Source organism: Podarcis liolepis, assembly GCF_965112155.1.
Source record: "Podarcis liolepis genome assembly, chromosome: 10".
In the NCBI taxonomy this organism is placed as follows: Eukaryota; Metazoa; Chordata; class Lepidosauria; order Squamata; family Lacertidae; genus Podarcis; species Podarcis liolepis.
In genome coordinates, this window is record NC_139562.1 from 45,682,794 (window position 1) to 45,703,846 (window position 21,053).

General features: G+C 43.3%; 1 protein-coding gene across 21 annotated transcripts in view; it reads left to right on the forward strand.

The window, feature by feature from the left end:
• Nucleotides 1-21,053, forward strand: part of GRIP1 (glutamate receptor interacting protein 1) — a 344,378-nt gene that overhangs the window by 252,277 nt on the left and 71,048 nt on the right. The gene's annotated exons all lie outside the window — the stretch shown is intronic.

Consider the following 21,053-nt stretch of genomic DNA (forward strand, 5'->3'; position numbering starts at 1 on the left):
GGTAAATGACCCAGACAACATGCAAACTCCCATCTTCCTTGTAGTCATGCTTCAGGACAGCCACTTCATGTGTCCTTGTTAGCGTATTCCAGATGACACAGCATTTGTGCCATTTAAATCATGCTACTGAGAGTTGTCATACGTCAGTGGTAATGGTAGTGACTGTGTTACACAGCTCTAGAGAGTTGAAGGCATAGGCATCAGGTCCATCAAGACAGACAGACAGACACCTGTAAGTAAAGTTATATGGTAGCAGCATATTTGGAGCACGGCTTCTAAATTGCTCAGCATTTCATTAGTAGCTCACTCAGTGTCTTTCGAGTGACTGTCATTGGTAGATAACCCCCACCACTGAGAGATACAACACATGATCTTATCACTGTCTTAACCTCTTGACACTCTTATGCTTTGAAGTGCAGGGCTCTTTTATGAGGAATAAGAGACCTTTGATCCAAAACACGGAGACTCCTCTGTCAACTCACAGTGTCACTGCTGTTCACATCTCTCACTGTTACAGCATTGATGTAGCTTCGGTCTAGAGTAACGAAAATAATGAGCATTCACCCCTTCAGCATCAAACACATGTGAGAGGGTATTATTGCAGATCCGCTGGAGGTTTTTAGGGGAGGGAAGGTGATGCTTGTGTTACTAAGGCAGGCAGAAAACGAATGCTGCTTTCCATAAAGCTGTTTATGTACGCTGTCCAGAAATGTTACACTGTAAAGAAAGCCTGTGATTTTATAACTCTATAGCGTTGTGACATTTTTAGCCGAATTCTTCCCGCTTCCAGGAAGCTTTCTGCAAAAGCATGTGTTTCATTATCAGTTTATTATTACCTCTCATTTTGATAAACATTGAAGCATCCTAAGAAAACAGAAGGTATTTAGAGAAGCAGATATTTATCCTGATATTCTAGCCTTAGCCAAACAGAGCAACATCCCTTTGTATTTGACCCAGTTCTGCAAATACTTGGAGAGATGAATTGGAGATGACAAGGAGGCTGAATAGTGCATAGCAACCATCCCTTGCTGTCAGTGGTTGTTGGCAGCCTATCCACATGTGCTTTGATTTCCCCCGAAAGAGACATCCACTTCTATGGGTATTATCCTTCAGTGGATATTCCCTGCAAACATAGGAAGCTGCCTTGCACCAAGTCAGATTATTGATTCATCAAGATCACTATTGCCTGAGCTCAGAATTGCAGTGATTGGCTCTCCAAGAACTTCCCAGCCTGCTCTGGAGTTGCCAGGGATTAAATCTGGGTCTGCATTGGTGGGACATGCTTTTCCTTCAGAATTAATAGCTGAAATATTTTAGTAGAGATGCTTAGGGCCTTGTAACAATAATCAGTTTTAATGTTGATTAGTAATAGCAGCAACTTAGCATGTGTTTGAAATTGCTGCGTATGTGTTCAATTGCAATTCTTTCAACTGTCCTGCATATTACAAATGGGTTGAATTCAAGCTGAGGCAGGTGTGCTTGCCTAAGGATACCTGGCCACTTAATGGTGGAGGTGGGATTCAAACTGTGGGATTCCTGATTTGCAGTTCAGTAGCCACTATGCTACACCAGCATACATATGTGTGTGTATAAACGTGCATGTATGCTTATAGGCACAACAGCTACTGAGCTGCCATAGTACTGAAGAATAGGTCATGCCATATAGCAGGCACAGGCAAACTCGGCCCTCCAGATGTTTTGGGACTACAACTCCCACCATCCCTAGCTAACAGGACCAGTGGTCAGGGATGATGGGAGTTGTAATCCCAAGACATCTAGAGGGCCCGGTTTGCCTATGCCTGCCATATAGATCACACCTCCCTGGACCCATTGCCCAACCACATGCCTTGCATTGGACCAGCAAAACTGGCTAGAGTTGGGACCTAAGCGACAAATGTTTGATCGGACTGTTAGAGGGCACAAATCTTAAACTGAAGAGAGGAAAAACTACCTCCAAAACTGATAGTCTCCTGCTGAAAAATGTCAAATTATCTAAGAACTATAAGATCTAATTATAGATTAGAGACATGAAAACTCTAGTCCAACTCTGCGTTCAGGCTGGATTTTCTTTTTTATGGCTGAACAGTCCTAACACATGAATAATAATGATATTTAACATTTCATAGTGCTTTCAAGTTTTTGAAGCACTTCTCATGCATTAACTAGCTGCAGCTCTTACAGCCATGATGTAAGGTAAGTCAATATTTTCTCCCCACCCCATTTTGCAGTTGTGGGAGGGAGGCTTCCCTAAGGCCACCATAGGCAAGATTTTAGCTACTATGCTATTACATTAGCACTCAAAGCCTAGATCATTTGCTTAGGTTGCACAGAAAGCCAATACATGCCAGAGAGCCTAGCAATTCAGCATGTATAGTGCTTCCACCCTTACTTCAAATATTATGTGTCACCACATGTAAAAGAGAGAACGTGTTGTGTCTCCTTCCGTCAGCACAAGGATTTCTGCTTGCACAATGAAACTTCACCCACTCTCTTCCCTGGGCATCTCATAAATCTTTTCTGGGTTTTCCCTTCCAACACTCTGGAGAAGATTTGGGGAGGGCACAGGGGAGCAAGGGACAGTTCCATTGTGGAAGCAAAAAATCCTTGTGCTAATCAGACAACTGCATTGGATACAGCCCAATAAAAACAAGATGAGGAAAAGTGCATCCAAAATTATTAGGGAGATGGTGTATCTTCCGTAAGTAGAATACTTAAGAAATGGTTACAGGATACATGAAACTTTTGCAACATTCAAAGAGTGATCCTCTACAATGATCCTACAGGGCAAGGGGACAAGCCACCACTATGCTGGTGAGATGGCTGCTATACAGTGGATTCACTCAGCCCTGGAGGGGGAAACACTACAGATAGGAAATTATCCAAAATAGTGGGGAACCAGTAAAATTTCAGGCATCCCATGAAACTGAATGGTTTGCAGGACAGACAAACAACTTCACAGAGTATGTCATCCAGTTGTGGAATTCATTGCAGATGGCTGTTGCAGTTGCTCGAGAGTAACCAGGCAGGACTCCAACCTGTCTTTTACAGGCTTTCTTTTGGTGCAAACTATTTACAGTGAAGAGTGTCATAAGTTCATGTCTGGCTCAATCGCTAGCAGAAGCCGGGAGTGGTCTTTTTTTGTACCTCCCCCAACATAAAAGTTTCGTTACCCCCAACCGTCTCCGCCCCTCTCTGCGCCTCAGACTACTGCGCAGGATGGGCGATGGCAAGGGCGTGCTTCTTCCCTCCTCTCCGGCTTGCTTAGGCTCGGTGTTAAGGCTCTTCCTCGCATCATCTCCAGTCCTTGTACCTCTTCTCCACTGGAGGTGGGGCTTTCCTCTTCCCCGGAAGAGGAACTGCTTCGCAAGATTTTCGGAAGCTCCCTGTAACACAACTGCCCTTCTATTTCTCGCCTCTTAGCCGATGGCAGTTGCCTGACAATTGCCATAAGCTGTTGTAATGCGTTATAGCTTTTTCTAAAAAATAAAATGATATGTTGGTGTTGGATCAGTCTGACAGTGACTATTATAAACGATAACTGAAATAAAACCTGCATATATAGTGGGTTTTTCATTGTTCAAATTGCTAGTCCGAACTAAATGTGAAGCTTGCTGGAGTCTTCCTGCCAGTGGTAAGTTTTTTGCCTGGCAAAATGATGTCTAGTGTACTTAAAAACTGTAACTGTAGAACAGGCAGAGGTTTGTTGTTGGAGGTTTTTCTGGACCTTTCAGAGACACTGCAGCAGCAGATTTACTCTGTTCGCTTTGGGATCAGGCTAGGTGACCCTTAAAGTGATTTCCATTTCAGTGATTCGTATACTGAATTTTGAAACGATGAACACAAATTATCATGGCAACAACTAGGTACAATTTTATAACGCAGCTATGTGTGAAAACGAGTGCCTCTTTCAATACTATTTATAAACAGATTGTTCTGTGGATGATCTCTCTAGTTTTTCCTTGAAATAGCTTTCTATTTCTCTGGGTTTTTCTTTGCTGTGCACTACTTCTATAAGTTACGGCAAGGTTAGAGGAGCACTGCATTCCTCCCTCTCACGAAACAAGGGGAAATGGCTAGGACTTCTGTAGAAAGGTTATAGATCTTTTGACAATTTAAGCCATGGGTTCTCATAGGACAGGGATGTCCAGATTCCAAGAGACTGCGATCTACTCCCACTAAAACAAAACTGGCAGTTGTTGAGCTTTTTGGGGTGGTGGAAGACCCAAGGTTGTTGATCTTTCTTTGGGGAGGAAGAGTCAAAGTTGTTGAGCTTTTGGTTCCTTGGGGTCGATCACTAAGGATAACGCGATCGACTGGTAGATCGTGATCAACCTGTTGGACATCCCTGTCATAGGAGATTACCACAGGACCCTTCTTGGTAGTTCCACCGACCTCATGAGTCCTGGGGGTGGCAGCCCGTGAGAAGGCATTCTCTGTGGCAGCCCCTAAGTTTTGGAATTTCATTGCCACAGAATTGTGTCTAGTACCTTCATTTCACAGGTTTCATCATATGCTGAAGAGAAGAATCATTTGCTTTTGCCTTTGACACATGAGATACAACAACAACAACAATTTATTACTTATACCCCACCCATTGGACTGGTTTGCCCCAGCCACTGTGAGTGGCTTCCAACAGATAGATAGATGATAGATCAATAGATAGATAGATAGATAGATAGATAGATAGATAGATAGATAGATAGAGATAGATCAATAATGACAACAGGAGTGTGTGTGTGTGTGTGTGTGTGTGTGTGAGTGAGAGAGAGAGAGAGAGAATTTATATACAGTGGTACCTCGGGTTAAGTACTTAATTCATTCCGGAGGTCCGTTCTTAACCTGAAACTGTACTTAATGTTAAGTTGTGGGCGAACATATCAGACGACACAGCGATTCTTCCAAAGCAGCTCTTTATTTGTAAGCTGGAACAGAACTAACTGAGGAGCTCAGTCAGCCTGCTTATATAGAGCTCCAGAACAATGTAACTGTTGCCATTTTCTAAAACTATCCAATCACTGAACGTCACTTTCGATCCTTCATTTGCATACAAACTATCCAATCACTGAACGTCACTTTCGATCCTTCATTTGCATAACTATCTACAGTATTCCCCTGCTGGCCCAGGGTGAGAACTTCAGTACATAACACTTAACCTGAAGCACCACCTTAGCCAATGGGGCCTCCTGCTGCTGCTGCGCCGCCGGAGCACAATTTCTGTTCTCATCCTGAAGCAAAGTTCTTAACCCGAGGTACTATTTCTGAGTTAGCGGAGTCTGTAACCTGAAGCGTATGTAAACCGAGGTACCACTGTATACGGACCTACCCTTTTGTTCTGATTGCAATTTTAAAAAAAAACTGATTTTAGTACTGTATTTTTATACTGTTGTAACTTGCCCCGGGACCTTATGGAAAAAGGCAGCTGAGAAATAAAATAAAACCATCTTCCCACATAGGACCAGGGAAATGAAGAGTGAAATGGAGCTGCCTTGATAGCACTAGCAGTGCTTGAATCATTTCAAAGGCTACGTGTTAATTCCACTCCTCTTTTAGTCAGTTTGCAGGGGGAGTGCAAAGAATGGGGTATAGACTCTCCTGTAGTGCTCTTTTTATTTTTATTGTTTTAAACAGCTAGTGTGTGGTTCATGCCATGAGGATACCTGTCACTTTCATCCTGTTATCTCGCTGTGCAAAGTCAACAAATGATTGATTCTTTCATAGGGATATGCAGATTTAATGAAAGTAAAGGCAGTTAATTAAAATTACGTACAGGTTGGTTATACCCAAATTACAGTTTAAACTTTTGTCAGGCTTATCCCCTCTCTGAGCATCGTTTATCATTGTAAAACTGAATTACTGTTTAGTCCTATCATTTAATTTAATGCCAAAATTAATTCTGTGATTAAAGTATATGCCTTGAGAATACTCTACAGAACAAGAACTGAGAAATTCCCTGTTGTATGTTGTGTGTCATAGTCAATATTATAGTAATTAATGCACCCTGGCACCATGTGGGTCAGATTATTTGGGTCAGAAAATTTTGGTCTGTGTTCAAAACAGCTTACTTCTGTTCAGATTAGTACTGGGGTGCATGCTTAAAACTCCCTTACTGTACTTGAATTAGAAAAGATTTAGGGAAATGCCTAAGTACATTCTGAATCTAATCCTCTATGTCTGAATGGAGCAGAGAAAACTGCTGACACCATAAATAAACAGGGCATGCCATTGCAAATATATATGTATATTAAAAAATGTATTTATCATGGCAGATTTATGATAATTTGAAGTTTGATTGCTTAAATTATGGAAAGAAAAATAGTAGAAGGCACTTTACGCACACGGTTGTTTTGATAGGTGAGGAAATTATTGATGTAAAGATGGTGATAAATAACTTTCCTGCTGGCTGCTCTAAGAGTCTTATCCAGTTCACAGGACCTACCCCATGTAATCTGGCTTCACTCTGGGGACCTTGCCAAAGCAAAACCTTTTTTAGCCTACCTCTCCTGCCCTGGGCTACATACAGTAATGGAACTGCAATAGCTTTTGCTCTGCCTGGTCTATTTATCTGCAGCCCCATCTGCTCCCATTTAGCTTCCTACTGTCCTACTTATTGAAGGAAAATGCTAAAATACAGAACCGGATTCAATGGCGTACAGGAAGAGTGAGCAAATATTAATGGGAAAGGGGTTTCTATGCTAGAGTGGATAAAATGTTCATGAATATTCTAGCTGCTGTGGGGAAAGCTCAGATACAGAGCTTCTCCCTAAATGCATGTCCACTACTTGATTACCACAGCTTCAAATTTTGACTTGCTAGTATATAGCAACCAACATAGAAACACTGCATTCGCATCACTGAGCTTCGCTTCAGATACAGTGCTTTTCAGTTGTGCAAACGCCCATCTTCACCTGTGACTTCATCAATGAAGGATGAAACATAGAGTTGTCTTTTATGCATGTGAGCCCTAGTGCAGATGTCCGCACTAGCAGAAGCTAGCTGGAACTGGAGGAAAAGCCTCAGACGTGGCTATGCTGAAGGTCTCTATTTAATGCTCTTCATCACTCAGATAAGGTCATGATCCCATTATAGCAGTGACTTGGTCAGTGACTGATAAAGATCTGAGCCATGGAGGCCTCAATCGCCCCGCTCTAGGCCAGAAGTCTGAAGTATCTTTCTCTGACCATCCCTGTTTCCTAATTCCAGTTATTACAACCTTTAACAGGATACAGTCTCTTCCCAATTGCCCCCATTCCTTGCTATTCTCTCCAGATCACAGATGAACCACAATCTCGTTACAATTCTCTGCGCACTGGACCATACTACTTATTTCATGCATGCAAGTCTCCCTCACTCAGCAATTTCAGAATTTTATATTGAATGATACTGAGGCATTTATGAGCCCATCTTTAGACGCTGTCATTTCCAACAAAACTGGTGTGTCCATGGGCAATAATTTCCATGGGGCTGTAACTGATGCAACGTCATTCATTTCTTATATGCTTGACCTCATTATTTCCCCCACATGATCTCAAAGATGCCTCAGACACTGTGGTTGTAAGGAAAGTGTGAAAAGTTGTATCAAAGAGGTCAAACGCTTTATTGGCTCAACCTTTATAGATAGGTCACATTTATTTAAGTTATAACTCATGAAAAGCAAACAAGAAACATATAAAGCAAGGTGACAATGCAATATAAAACAAAGAGTAACAAGGACATCAATTTACACGATGGCTATAGCAAGGAAACTTGGTTGGCATTTTATAGCAACCTAGAAGAAAATTGCTACGTTCTTAGTAATCTTCTATTTGCTATTGTTAGCAAACAGATTATCAAGTTTTTATGGATGTGGCCAATGGATTTGACCCTCCAGTAATTGGGCAAGCAACTTAACAGTGCTTCTTCAGGGATAGCCCAGTGAGATATATAAATGTTGTAAATATTTAACAACATGGGCTCCACAAGTAGATAGAAAAGTTGTTATGAAAGCATCCATCTAAAACAGAGGATGGTGTCAGTAGTGACCTCAAAGTGTAAAAACCTTTCCTTGGGAGAAATTTGCAAAGGTCAGGAAGATAGGATTCATTCACAATTCAGTTTTAATCTAGCATCCTACTGTGCCGCAAGATTGGCTACTAATGTCAAATCACAGAGTGCAATTAATCACACAGCTTAGATTTAAATTCCTGTTGTGCTCTATTGGCTCCAATGCCTTGAAAATATTGCAGGAAAAATTATACTCGTATATCACATGATCAACTTTATCAGTCCGAGTCTATTTAGTCACATAAAAATGTTCTAGAAAACAATTGTTCTGATATTGGGCAATGTATCATCATCTTCTAAAAACTGAGATTTATGCAGCAATGTAATACCCATCTTCCTGGGAGAAAGAACCATTGAATGCAGTGATCTTTACTTCTGAGCACACATAAGATTGTGCTGCTGAGTTAGAACTTAAATAGGTCCTGGTGCACTTTTCTTTTAACAGGTAAAGTAGTTTTGTGAGGCAGAATAGAAAGATAGCTAATGAACTAGAAAGTGGGAATGTTGACCTATTATTGAGAATTGTTAGTCGTTTTTTGAAAGCATGGTATTCTGAAAAAAAGGAAACTAAGTCTAAGCTTATTACACCTAACTTGCTTTGTTTAAAATATCAGGGATTGCTAACCTATGACCCTGGGACATGGGTGGCACTGTGGGTTAAACCACAGAGCCTAGGACTTGCCGATCAGAAGGTTGGCGGTTCGAATCCCCGCAACGGGGTGAGCTCCCGTTGCTCCGTCCCTGCTCCTGCCAACCTAGCAGTTCGAAAGCACATCAAAGTGCAAGTAGACAAATAGGTACTGCTCCGGTGGGAAGGTAAACGGCGTTTCCGTGTGTTGCTCTGGTTCGCCAGAAGCAGCTTAGTCATGCTGGCCACATGACCCAGAAGCTGTATGCCGACTCCCTCGGCCAATAAAGTGAGATGAGCACCGCAACCCCAGAGTTGGCCACGACTGGACCTAATGGTCAGGGGTCCCTTTACCTTTACCTATGACCCATGGCCAATTGGTTGCTCCCAAACAACTTCTCGTGCCCCCCCCCAGCACCCTTCCAACAATTTTATGGTGCTTGTCAGAGTGGAAAGGTTTCAACCTCTTCACTGGTCTTATAAGCGTGTGGTTGGGTTATGTCACCTCTTTTCAGCTTTGCAAAAGATCTTTCCCCTCTGACATGCTGTTGTTATTAGAAGGGCTTTGAGAGTTTCCTAAGTTTCTCTGCTCTTCTAAGAATAGAGCTGCACCAGAGGAAGAATGGGCCTTTTGTAAAGGCAAAAAAGCAGCTCTGATTTTCCTCCTCAGGACTGGAGCAGGAGGAGACCCTCCTACACCACTGCTTCCCCTGGGATCAAAAAACGTGGCTGAGTATGTAGGTGTGTGCAGTGGCGTGGCGTGGGTTGTCAGCACCCGGGGCAAGGCAAGTAATTTGCGCCCCCTAACCCATGGATTTGCGCACCCTAACCCTAACCCCCAGATGTTGCGCCCGGTGCGGCCGGCCCCCCCTGCACCCCCCACGCTACGCCACTGGGTGTGTGCAGGTTGCGTGTCCATCTCTGTATATGCATGCTATATGAGTATATGGCTGTGTGCCAGTGTGTGCACTTGCTGGCATGGGTCCCTCAGAGGGATGGCTATCAGTGTGGCCCTTGAGCCAAAAAAAATGTGGGCCATGTACATGGAAGACATACTAGGACATATTTCTGGCCAGTGAGGACCACAATAGTTTTTATCCCCGCGGTGCCCTTGGAGTGACAGTAGAGGCATTGTGGGGGGACATAGTGGCGTACTATGTGTGGGTTTGCAGCTCTGTTAACACAGATGGTGGAAGGAAAACAAGGACACACACACACTCAACACTCAAATTTGCTGTCAACTCTGTCACTGTTCATCAAGGTATGCCCTCTCCTGAGGCCAAAGGTTTGAAGAATGTCACCTGCTTCCTGAGAACCTTGCTGAAACTGCTCTCCCATTTTCACAGCCTGCTTTAATGCAAATGCTCTAGTGCGCTCACCTGCAGTTGAGCATTGCAGGGTGTCAGGAGTGCATGCAGGAGCCAAGCCCCGTGACCAATAGGACTTTGCAGGACTGGGGCCTTCCTAAGTTTGTTCTGAAGAGGCAAGGCACGGCCGCACAGGTGAGGCTGATTGGTAACTCACAGCACCTGGTGGCAAGAGCTGGGAAGGGATAGAAGGTCAGCATTTCCCCTCGGCTCTTTGCCACAGCAACACATTCCCTGCCTTGCTGTGTTTGGCTCCTTGACTCCTTGCTTCTTGATCCTTGGACCCTTGGCTTCTTGACTCTCAGATCTCTGACCCTCAGACTCTTGGCTTCCTGTGGCTTCTGGACTCCCGTTCCTGCTCCCACCCTGCCATCTTACCCCCGTCCCCGATGTCCTCAGCTGAGACTTCTACCGCCCACGAACCGGACCGTGACACAGGGAAAGGTTTGATAGTGCAAGGCAATCTGCATTTCTGGGACACTTATCCACCATAAGTCATTTTTCCATTGAGGAACACTTGGTGAGTTTTTTCCAAGGAACCCTCAGGTTTTCTGAACCACAGTCGGGAAACCACTACTTTGAGTAGGGTTAACAATTATTAATACGTTAACAGAAAATAGGTTTATTTGATTGGGGGGAGGGTGAGAAGTATTGCCCTAAGGAAATGGATTCAGTTTTCAAAGTTTAATATTTATTTCCTGCGGAAGATTTGATTTTGTTTGGTAATTTCCTGGTAAACATGTTAAACATTTTAAAACATTTTTTAAAATGATGGGTAGGTGATACTTTGCTATGTTGCAAAGTAGCCAACTATCTACAAATATTCCATGAAATTCCCATCACTTAATATACATTGCATGTTTATCATGAACGCTTTGTCTTAAAAGTGACAATCCTGAAGGTTTGGAAGCACAAATGGAACAAATAATTTTTCCCAATCATCAAACAAAGACATAATTTCGCCTTCCAGCTGTAGCCTGGTACTACATTTGAAGTGACCTGAATGGAGAAGAATTTTATAATTTATAATTATTATACAGTATACAGATTCCACCAGAGAGCTCTAAAAACAAAAGACAGGAAGGCAAGATAGTTTTTTTCAAGCCCAAGTATATAAATTCATTTTTATTATATTATTTACTATTTTACTTCATTTTTCTACACTAACTGTTCATTGCCAATGAACTTCCCATATATAAAAACCAAAGAGCAGATGAAAAGAAATAGTTCCCTCAAGAAATCATTTTTACTGGTATCAGTGCTGAAAATTGGAAATTTGTTTAGAATAGCACTGGAAAAAAGTTAACTTGTTGCAGGAAATTAGAAAAGGTTCCTTCAAGCTCCATGATAAACAAGATCATTAACTCCATTGGCTTTCTTTATTTGGTGCAGTCATCCTCATCTCTACGTATTTGATAGCCGAAGGCCATAAATCATTTTCATGTAATGTTATGTCCCTATTAATTGCTTTCCTTTGTTGTTCAAAAAGTGTGCCAGCAAAAAATATTTTACTTACTTTTTATATGGAAAGGGTTTATTGTCAATAAACCCCTGATGTATAAAAACCAAAGGACTGATCAGAATAAATGAAAAAGTCTGTACTATTATCAGTGCTGAAAATTGGAAATTTATTTAGATCATAATTGAAAAAGATTTTTTTTCCCCTGAAAAGAGAAAGCCAATAATACTTTGCATTTATCTTCAACATTTTGGAAAGTCGCATTCCCTACATACCCTTTTCTCACACTGGAGGGTCATTTTACGTGATATATGTTATTCATCACAGAAAACTCTAATCCGTCATTTGCGAACTATGCCACCCTAAAAAACCAATATGCAGAAACAACTGCCATATCTTGATTTAAACATATGAACAAGGTGCTCTGTCTATATATATATATATATATATATATATATATATATATATATATCCCTGATCAGCTGTTGCATTCCTTAGGATGTTCCTAAAAGGATTGTATGCTGTAGTGGTACACTTGATACCAAGTAAAAATGGGGCTTTCAGTGTTACGTTCCAGCTCTCTGGAATTAGCTTCGGATTAAAATTAGGGTAGCACCTAACATTTTGCTTTTAGGTGGTTATTGAAAGCTTGCATTTCCTGAAGTGTCTTCAGGGCCTTTCCTAAAATGTGTGTCTGTTGTTGGCATCTGTCTGTCTTGAGAGATGATGGAGGAAAAGTCAAACTGCTCTGTTAGCACCACCTTGGGATGAGAGCCTGGGTAGGAGGTCCTGGGCTGCTCAAACAATAGGACCTCCCTCTCAGCCTCACCAATGTGAACCAAAGAGAAGCAGAGCAATATGTTTGGCACCAGCTTGGTTGAAGAAGTTGCTGGAAGGAGGCGTACAAGGCGCCATCCAACCATTTAGGGAATCCAGATTTGTGCAGTCCTTAGTCTTTGCTTCTCCCAAAGTTTTTCCTCAAGACAGTAGGTATGGGTTTCCACTCAAAGTTTACTCTCAAAGCCTTTCTCACAAGGCAGCAGAGGTTTAGGATCAAGAGTTTTCCTTCTCCTAGACTTGAGGCTTCCTCAACCTTGGCCCTCCAGAAGTTTTGAGACTACAATTCCCATCATCCCTGACCACTGGTCCTGCTAGCTAGGGATCATGGGAGTTGTAGGCCAAAAACATCTGGAGGGCCGAGGTTGAGGAAGCCTGTCCTGAATGGACTACCTTCCCAGGTTGACGAGCCCCAGCTGCCCCTCACTTCCCTCTACAGCACATGCAGAAACTACCTTCTTGACAGAGAGTGACAAGCAAGAGGGTGACAACCAAGGAAAGAGATCCTTCTCCGTGGACCTCCCACTCCAACATGTGTAGAACGCTCTCCCCAAAGAGAAAGGGTGCAGAACCTTTTCGGCCCAAAGGCCACATCTCACTTTGGGGCAGCCTTCTACTTAGGGCCACTTGCCAGTGGTGGGTGGTGCCAGAGGCAAAAGTGGGTGGGGCAATGAATGCAAATTTCACCTTGGCTAGATGCCCCTCTCTTTCCTCCATCTGGGATTATCAGAGAATGCATTCCAGTTACACACAAAAAACTCAAGCAGGTTGCAAACCAGGGCTGCTGAGAGTTGCAGCCAGAAGAGAGAGTGCATGGCCTGGGGAGGGGATTGTGGCCTCCCGAGAATCTCAGGGGCCACAAAAGAAGTGTAGAGGTCCGTATTTAGCCCCTATGCTTGATACTCCCCAGCCCATGCTAACTTGACACGTGCTATAATCTCCCTTTTAATCTTCCAGGTCCTTTAATAACATTTTAATTTCATTTTAACACCTCTAATTTTAGTCACTATTAAATCTTATGGGGACATGTTTTAGGTTCTATTGGGGTTTTCAGATTTTATATTATTGTGCCATGTGCTCACACTTGCTTTTTGGTTGTTGTTGTTGTTGGTTGGTTGCATCATTTTGACTTGTTCGCATTTCAGATTTATGTATTTATTTATAAACTTTACGTCCTGCAGTATAAAAAGAAATCTCTAAGCGGTTTACATAAAATATAATTGGGAAGGGGGGATCAATATAAATTCATAGAGCACCAATGGTCCAATAGAACTCTTTTACGAGCTAAATAAAAACAGAATATGATTATATACCATAGATCAAGTAAATTATATACCATAGATCAGGCTTCCCCAACCTGGTGCCCTCCGCTTCCATCAGCCCCAGCAAGTATAGCCATGCTGTCCTGCAACTGTTGGGATTTGTAATGCAAAACAGCAAGAAGGCCCGAGGTTGGCAAAGGCTACCATGCATAATATGTTATTAAGGAATAATAATTTCTGTTTATTTAAAAGGTATTTAAAGCTAGTTATTGGCTCCGCCTCTCAAACTACCCAGGGGGGTGCATTCCGAAAGGTGGGTGCTACCACTGAAAGAGTCCACTTCTGTAATGGGTATGAGTTACTCGTGCGTAAACTGGTGCCTTTCTCGGTTAATTTGCCTTGTTAAACCTTTCTGACTGCACAGCCCCTTCTCATCGTGGCTGCCTCAGTCACTGGCAGAATCCGTCAGTGGGCGTTTCTTGAACCTCTTCCAGCATAAAAGTTGTTTGACACCCAGTCTCTGTTGGAATTCTGCCTGGGTCAGAGGAATGTGCCACAGCGTAGGCACCGGCAGATATTCCTGTCGACCTCCCCGCGTCTCCACTCTGCTGATAAGCAGGCGAGGTCTCGGCGATTCTTCTCAGATGTGTGAGAGGAACACACCGTTCATCATCTTTCCCCTTTGGTGTCCCCCAGGAGGGGAAAGAAGCAGACAGAAAACTATTTACATCTTTTATTTCTGTCTCTCATATCAGTACAGAGAAACATGTCTGCACTCGACAACAGCAAAAAGAAACTCCACCCATGTACTTCCAGTACGGGTCATATGACACACACTCTGAGCTAACATCCGGTGCTCAGTACAGAATGAACTGCCCCTTTGTTTCCATGGCAACAGTCACAAACATCCTGTTTGGCTTTCCAGCCACAAGCAGCTGACTGAGCTGCTGGAGCCTTTGCTTGCTGCAGCATTGGTGCTTTATGGTAACATACTCCCCCTAAAGTATCAATGCGTGCTGCGAGCAAAGCGTCATCCAGAGAAGAAAACAAACAGTTGTTATACTTATAACATTCCCCTGTTGTTTTAGTTCCACCCTTGGAACTACCCGCCACTGGTTTAACCAATGTACCTCTCTGGTTGTGTGACTTCGCATTTCCTTGGTTAACAACTCTCTGTTGTGCCTTTGTCTCTGACTCAGACACAGCTTCAATCTGTCCTTGATCGTTTACAACAGCAACATATGCAAGGTTAGCAAACTCCTTTGAATACCTCTTGGGTGTTACACCCTTCGTTGCTCTCTCAGACCTACGTAAGAGTTGCAGCTCTTCTCTGGTTTCTGGTTCAGCCTCTGAACTCTCTGGAGAACCAGTACTAAGCTTAATCAGTGGTTCATCCGCCTCTTCTGAGGGTCTAGTCATTATTTGAGATTTCCTCTCAATGACTGTGACAACTGAGCTGTCTGAGCTATCGCTGTCATCATCATCAGTACCACTGAACTCAATAAGATCAAACTCATCATCATCATCAGAATCCTCTGTAGAAAAAGTGTGAACAATCACTCTCTCCTGTTCAGGAGCACTCTCTAGAAATTTTGTGAGAATCACCTGACCAGATTCAGACAAAATTACTCTGTAGAGACCTTTTTCATAACCCACGAAGATGCCTCTGGCATTCTTTACCCCACTTGGAGTTTCTGTTCTCACATGAGACCCGAAAACCTTAAAATAGGCAACAGAAGGTTTTCTATTAAACAGCTTCTCAAAAGGAGAACATCCCAACTCTGTTGAGACTTTCCTCAACCACACATGAAGATAGGACGCTAAAGATTCGGCCCAATAATCATGTGGTAAATGTGAACTCAGCAATTGCGCATGCATCCCCTTTTGCAATTCTTTGTTCACCCTAACACAGACACATTTCTTCCATGCTTCTTCGGAACTAGCAAGTTTGTGTCTTATCCCTTTCTCATCCAGGAACCTCTGGAAATCCTGTAAAAGAAAAACTGGCTTGTCATCTGTGAAAAGACAATCAATGTTAGCATCATGCATAGTTTTAACCTTGTCACAAAACTCCTGAAACTTTTCTAAAATTTCCTTCGGTTTCTTCATCATATAAACCCAAGAATAATTAGTGTAGCAATCAACACACACAAGGTAATATTTTACACCGCCTCTAGATGGTTCTAGGGGACCAATCACGTCAGCATACACCCGCTGAAAAGCTCTGTGGACCTTCTTAGCCACTTTCTTGGTGTTCTCTTTGTTGGTCAGACCTGTAAGAGAAAATTCGTTAGAATCAGAAGTATTACATTTCATGTAATCACTTTGATCAAAAGTCAACAAATACACTCCATCTTTCTCTTTGGCAGTTAGAAACAGTTCTCCATCTTTGTAGATCTTGCATCTTTTAGCATCATAGTACAGTTTTAGTCCCTTCTTTGCAATCTGCGAAGCACTCAGCAGACTAAATTTCAGTTCTGGAACCAGGTAAACATCACTTATAGTCAAGTTCAGACTCTCAAGATACACAGTTCCAATTCCGGTAGCTTCCAGTTCTTGACCGTTGGCTTGTTTCACAGTGAAGCTTTGCTTCTTCAACGTCGAAAACAGTTCTCTGTGTGGGCAGAGATGCCTCGTGGCGCCCGTGTCGATTATGAATGCGTTCCCAACATCTGGCGTGGTTCCTTTCGCCATCATCACCTTTGCAGGTTTCACCTGGCAGTTGGTACGGCTTTTGCTTGACGCCTCAGGCTTTGTAGAGCTGTTCTTGGCTCCTTTTGACTGTCGTGGCTTCTTACAGTTCCGCTGTAGATGCCCAGTCTGTCCACAATTATAGCATCGGACGGCACTCAATGCTACGGCATGCTCTCCAGTAGCACCACCAGTGGGAAGATTTGAACTCTGTTCTACCCTCCCCCTGTCCTTCATTTCCAGTGCAGCAAGTCTGTCGTGTTCGTTCAGGACGACGGCACACACTCTTTCCGCGGTCAGATCCTGAGCAGGTAGCGAACCAAGCTGACTGGCAACAACCTTGTAGGTGCGGCTAAGGCTGTTTATCATCATGAAGCAAAACACTTCCTCCTGTAGACGGAAATTTCGTTCCACCATCTGTTGACGCAGATACTTCATTTCTGTCAGGTGCGCTTGAACATCTCCATCAGGCGCTAATCTGAGATTGGTCAACTTCTCAAAATACAGCAACGCTGAAGAACCGGCATCTCTCTGATGCGTTGTACGCAGCGCGTTCCAAACCTCTTGCGCAAATTCCAAATGCTGTATATGCACAAGCTGCTCATCTGAGACACACAGAATTATAGCAGTCCTAGCCTTCACATTCTGTGACTCCCAAGCACGCGTTGGTGCTGCAGGGATGGGATTCTCAATCACCCCAAACAGTCTCTGATTCTGCAGCAGGGCCTTCATCTTTACAGACCAAGATGAATAAGTGTCATTGGTCAGGAGGGGTGGAGAAGGCAAGCCTCCCCCCTTCTTGGCATCCATTTTGAGTCCTTGCATTGACTCTCAAACACAAGCCTCTAAAATCCAATAGCTGGCTTGTTTACACTCTTGACACCTGGCAACTCTGACACTGGCTGCGTTGGAAAGTCCCTTCCAGCAGTTCGTGAGGACCTAGTCATAACAAACTTTGTTTTCGCCTCTCTGAAGCATAGTCTGACTGTCCAGCCCTCTTGAGTAACTTTCCATTTCTCCTCTCTGAGGCACAGCCTTCTGAAGGACGTTGCTAGGCAACAGCGCATTCCTTTCCTCGGACAGGAAACCACAAAAATGCCTGGTATGCAGGCCTCTTCTAAGTTGGAGCTGCTTTCCCACACACGCTCTCCGTGAAGCAGAGAATGAATCAATCTACATTCACTCTTCTAAGCCCTTAAAAGTCTCATACCTTGAGCATCGGCTTGGCTGTCAGCTTCTTCTGGTCAGCTTCTGGCTGCAGAGAATCAGCCTCTCACATCAGGCTTCCATGGAGCAGAGGAGGACCTTTCACCAGCCTCTCATCCAGATGTCCGATGGATCGAAGAAAACAGCAACCATCCTCTGCTACCACTGTTGGAATTCTGCCTGGGTCAGAGGAATGTGCCACAGCGTAGGCACCGGCAGATATTCCTGTCGACCTCCCCGCGTCTCCACTCTGCTGATAAGCAGGCGAGGTCTCGGCGATTCTTCTCAGATGTGTGAGAGGAACACACCGTTCATCATCTCTCCCCTTTGGTGTCCCCCAGGAGGGGAAAGAAGCAGACAGAAAACTATTTACATCTTTTATTTCTGTCTCTCATATCAGTACAGAGAAACATGTCTGCACTCGACAACAGCAAAAAGAAACTCCACCCATGTACTTCCAGTACGGGTCATATGACACACACACTGAGCTAACATCCGGTGCTCAGTACAGAATGAACTGCCCCTTTGTTTCCATGGCAACAGTCACAAACATCCTGTTTGGCTTTCCAGCCACAAGCAGCTGACTGAGCTGCTGGAGCCTTTGCTTGCTGCAGCATTGGTGCTTTATGGTAACAGTCTCCTCCTCCTCTCACTGCGCGGGAGTCTTCTGCGCAGGGAAGGCGTGGGTAGCGGAGGACCTAGGCTCTCCTCACTGATGTCCAGTGAAGAGTCCTGGAGCCCTCTCTCCACTTCCCCTGTCTGCCCCCCTTTATCCCTGGTGTTGCGCTGATTGGCTTCCCCCTCTACTGAGCTGTTTCTCCCCCTGCAGCTGGGTCCTTCGCCAGCATCATCTGGGAGCCTCCCCTTCGCCTCTCGCTCCGATGTCAGTTCCCTGACAACTTCCATGGAGTCTCCAAGTGATAGTCTGGTGGTTGTGGGATGGCCAGCCAGGTTTCCTTGGCAGATCTTAAGTCTCAATTTGATCTGTAAGCGGGGGAAGAACTCCACTAGTTTTAGTGTTTGTTTTCTGTTGTATTGTATGTTGCCTAGAGGCTCGTTGCATAAGGCAACTAATAGTAGCATGCAGTATTTATTTAGGAAGTTGCATGTTTGTTTTTTCAATTCCCATTTTAATTGTAATTAACTTGCCTTTGAAAGACATTGCGTACTTGCCATTTTAAAGCTGGTGATAGACTAGAATGCCCCTAGGGACATTCCTTAACAAAAAATACTTTATGTGTAAAACCTGATAATAGAACAGAATAAATATACTAATTGTAGCAGAACCAACAGCACACTTCAGTACATTTATTCATTAATTTTATATGCATTCTCTTTTTAAAAAATATATGACTAAAACTCTCTCACCATGATTCCCATTGGAAAGGACAAACACTAGCTCTTCCCTTCTGATCAAGGTCTTCTTGCCTTTGAATACTCAGGGGCTTGTACTGTGCATGTCTCTGTGTCAATAGTAATTGTTTCTAGTAGGATGTAGCTTATTTGTGCATTTATGGCTTTCCCTACCTTGTACCAGCCGAGTCAATGAAAGGTTAATGTGAACCTTCATGTAGTTATCAAATGATGCCCTTTTAAGGCAATCACTTGCCTCCACACTCAGAACTTGATCATGCATTCATTCATCCAGATCAATGGCAAATCTCTCGTGGTAAACCCTTGAACATTCCTTTTCATCACAACACTACAGTGCTTAATTATGCAAAACAAGTTTATAGGCAATAGGAAGCTTTTGGTAATTTCCCATTTTCATTAGATGTAGCCAAGCTTCAGGCTACACCTTCTCTTTACAGGCAGGGTCATCCAGCCCATGAAGCACTGTGAGGCAATTGCCTCAGGGCAGCAGACTCCCAATAGCTGGGAAAAGTGATCCATCTGGCCTCTGGGGGGACACTACTTGTCACCTTCTGCACTTGTTGGCTGCTGCCTCCTCTTCTTGCTGCATGCCTGCTCTGTGCTTTCTAGTGTTTTGCCACTAGAAGCAAAACAGGAATGTCACCCCTAGCCTCCTCCTAAACCATGTCTCCACCCAAGTGCCCACTTCCACTCACCACAATGCCAGGCACACAGAGGAGGAGGCAGGGGGGTGACATTTCTTCTTTTGTTTCTAGCAGGAAAATGCCCTGGGCCGACATGTCTTCAGGAACCTGTAACTACACATAGAAAGGTAAAGGGACCCCTGACCGTTGAGTCCAGTCACGGACGATTCTGGGGTCGCGGCGCTCATCTCGCTTCCTAGAGAATAAAGTGGCATTCTTACCCGGAAGAATGATTAAACTGCAGCACCCTGGGAAATGGAAGGTTTCATGTGGGTGGGTGTTGGGAATGTGTGACTTTGTCTTTCCCCGCCCTGTCCCCCCGCCCACATCCCGGAATCCTGCTAACATTTGTTGTAATCTTTACAAATTAAGGTCATTACAAAATTGCTTATCAGTAGCAGCATTTTCCCTGGTTGCCTCCATTACAGAATGAGTCAGCAGGAATTAGAAACTGATCCCATCTAATGACATGAAACTGTAGTTGGCACACTATGCTTCTCATGTGATAACTAGTACAATAGCTTATCACAGATAGAACCTTATCACACTAATGCAGTTCCCTTCAATTGGAAGCAAGCTGTGCCATGATAAGCTTATAACTGGATGGCTAACGCATCAAGAGGGTCATGTGATCTGGCCCTCAGTTGCCCTTACACGAGATAGATTTTGTTAGTTTACACATTCAGCTGCTGCATCACAAATTAACTGCAAGGAAATTGCTAAGTAGGCATGGGCAAGAGACTGTGATATTTTCATGGGCTATGGAGACGTTTGGCTGTGCAGAATCTTTTCATGCTACAAGAAGGAAGTAGTCCTTCTGAAGTCCTGGTCCAAAGAAGGACAGGTTTCCTGCGTTCTTAATAGCGATGTAGAAATTTAAATTATTGCTAGTGACAGAGCTGAAACCCCTCTTTTACAGAACTATTAGAGATACAGAATCTCTGTCCTCCTGTCTGTCACCCAGTGAACGCAGTAGGAAGAGAGAACTTGCTGCCTAGCAACATTTTTAAAGTAGATCTCATAATCATATAGTGCACAGGTAGGCAAGTTTATTTTAAAAAAAATAAACTTGGAATGGCAGAAAACAAGATCCTTCTGAAATGTATTGAAAACTGTAGAGTTCTGCTCATTTTCCATTTTAATTGCATTGATTATTATATCCTTCAGTGTAAAAAAAGAATCAAAGATTTTAGCTGTTGCTGAAATAAATCAAAGTTCACTCAAATATATTAAAAGTGATGTGAACAGGCAGGATACACTTCCATTTAACTGTGCCACAGGAAAATTGCTATAATAAAGATGGTAATAAAATTTGAATGCCCCTGCTTTTTATAAATTGATTTTTTATTTTTATTTTTGCAGTCTTGCTTCACTTGTCTCTTGGGGGGCTTCCACACAGGAGGTTATTGTGGGCTCAGTGCTACTCAAGCATCCTTCGCAGCATCCACATACCATCCTCACCTAGATCTCTTTGGTAAATTAAAAATTGGTTTACTTACAAATCCA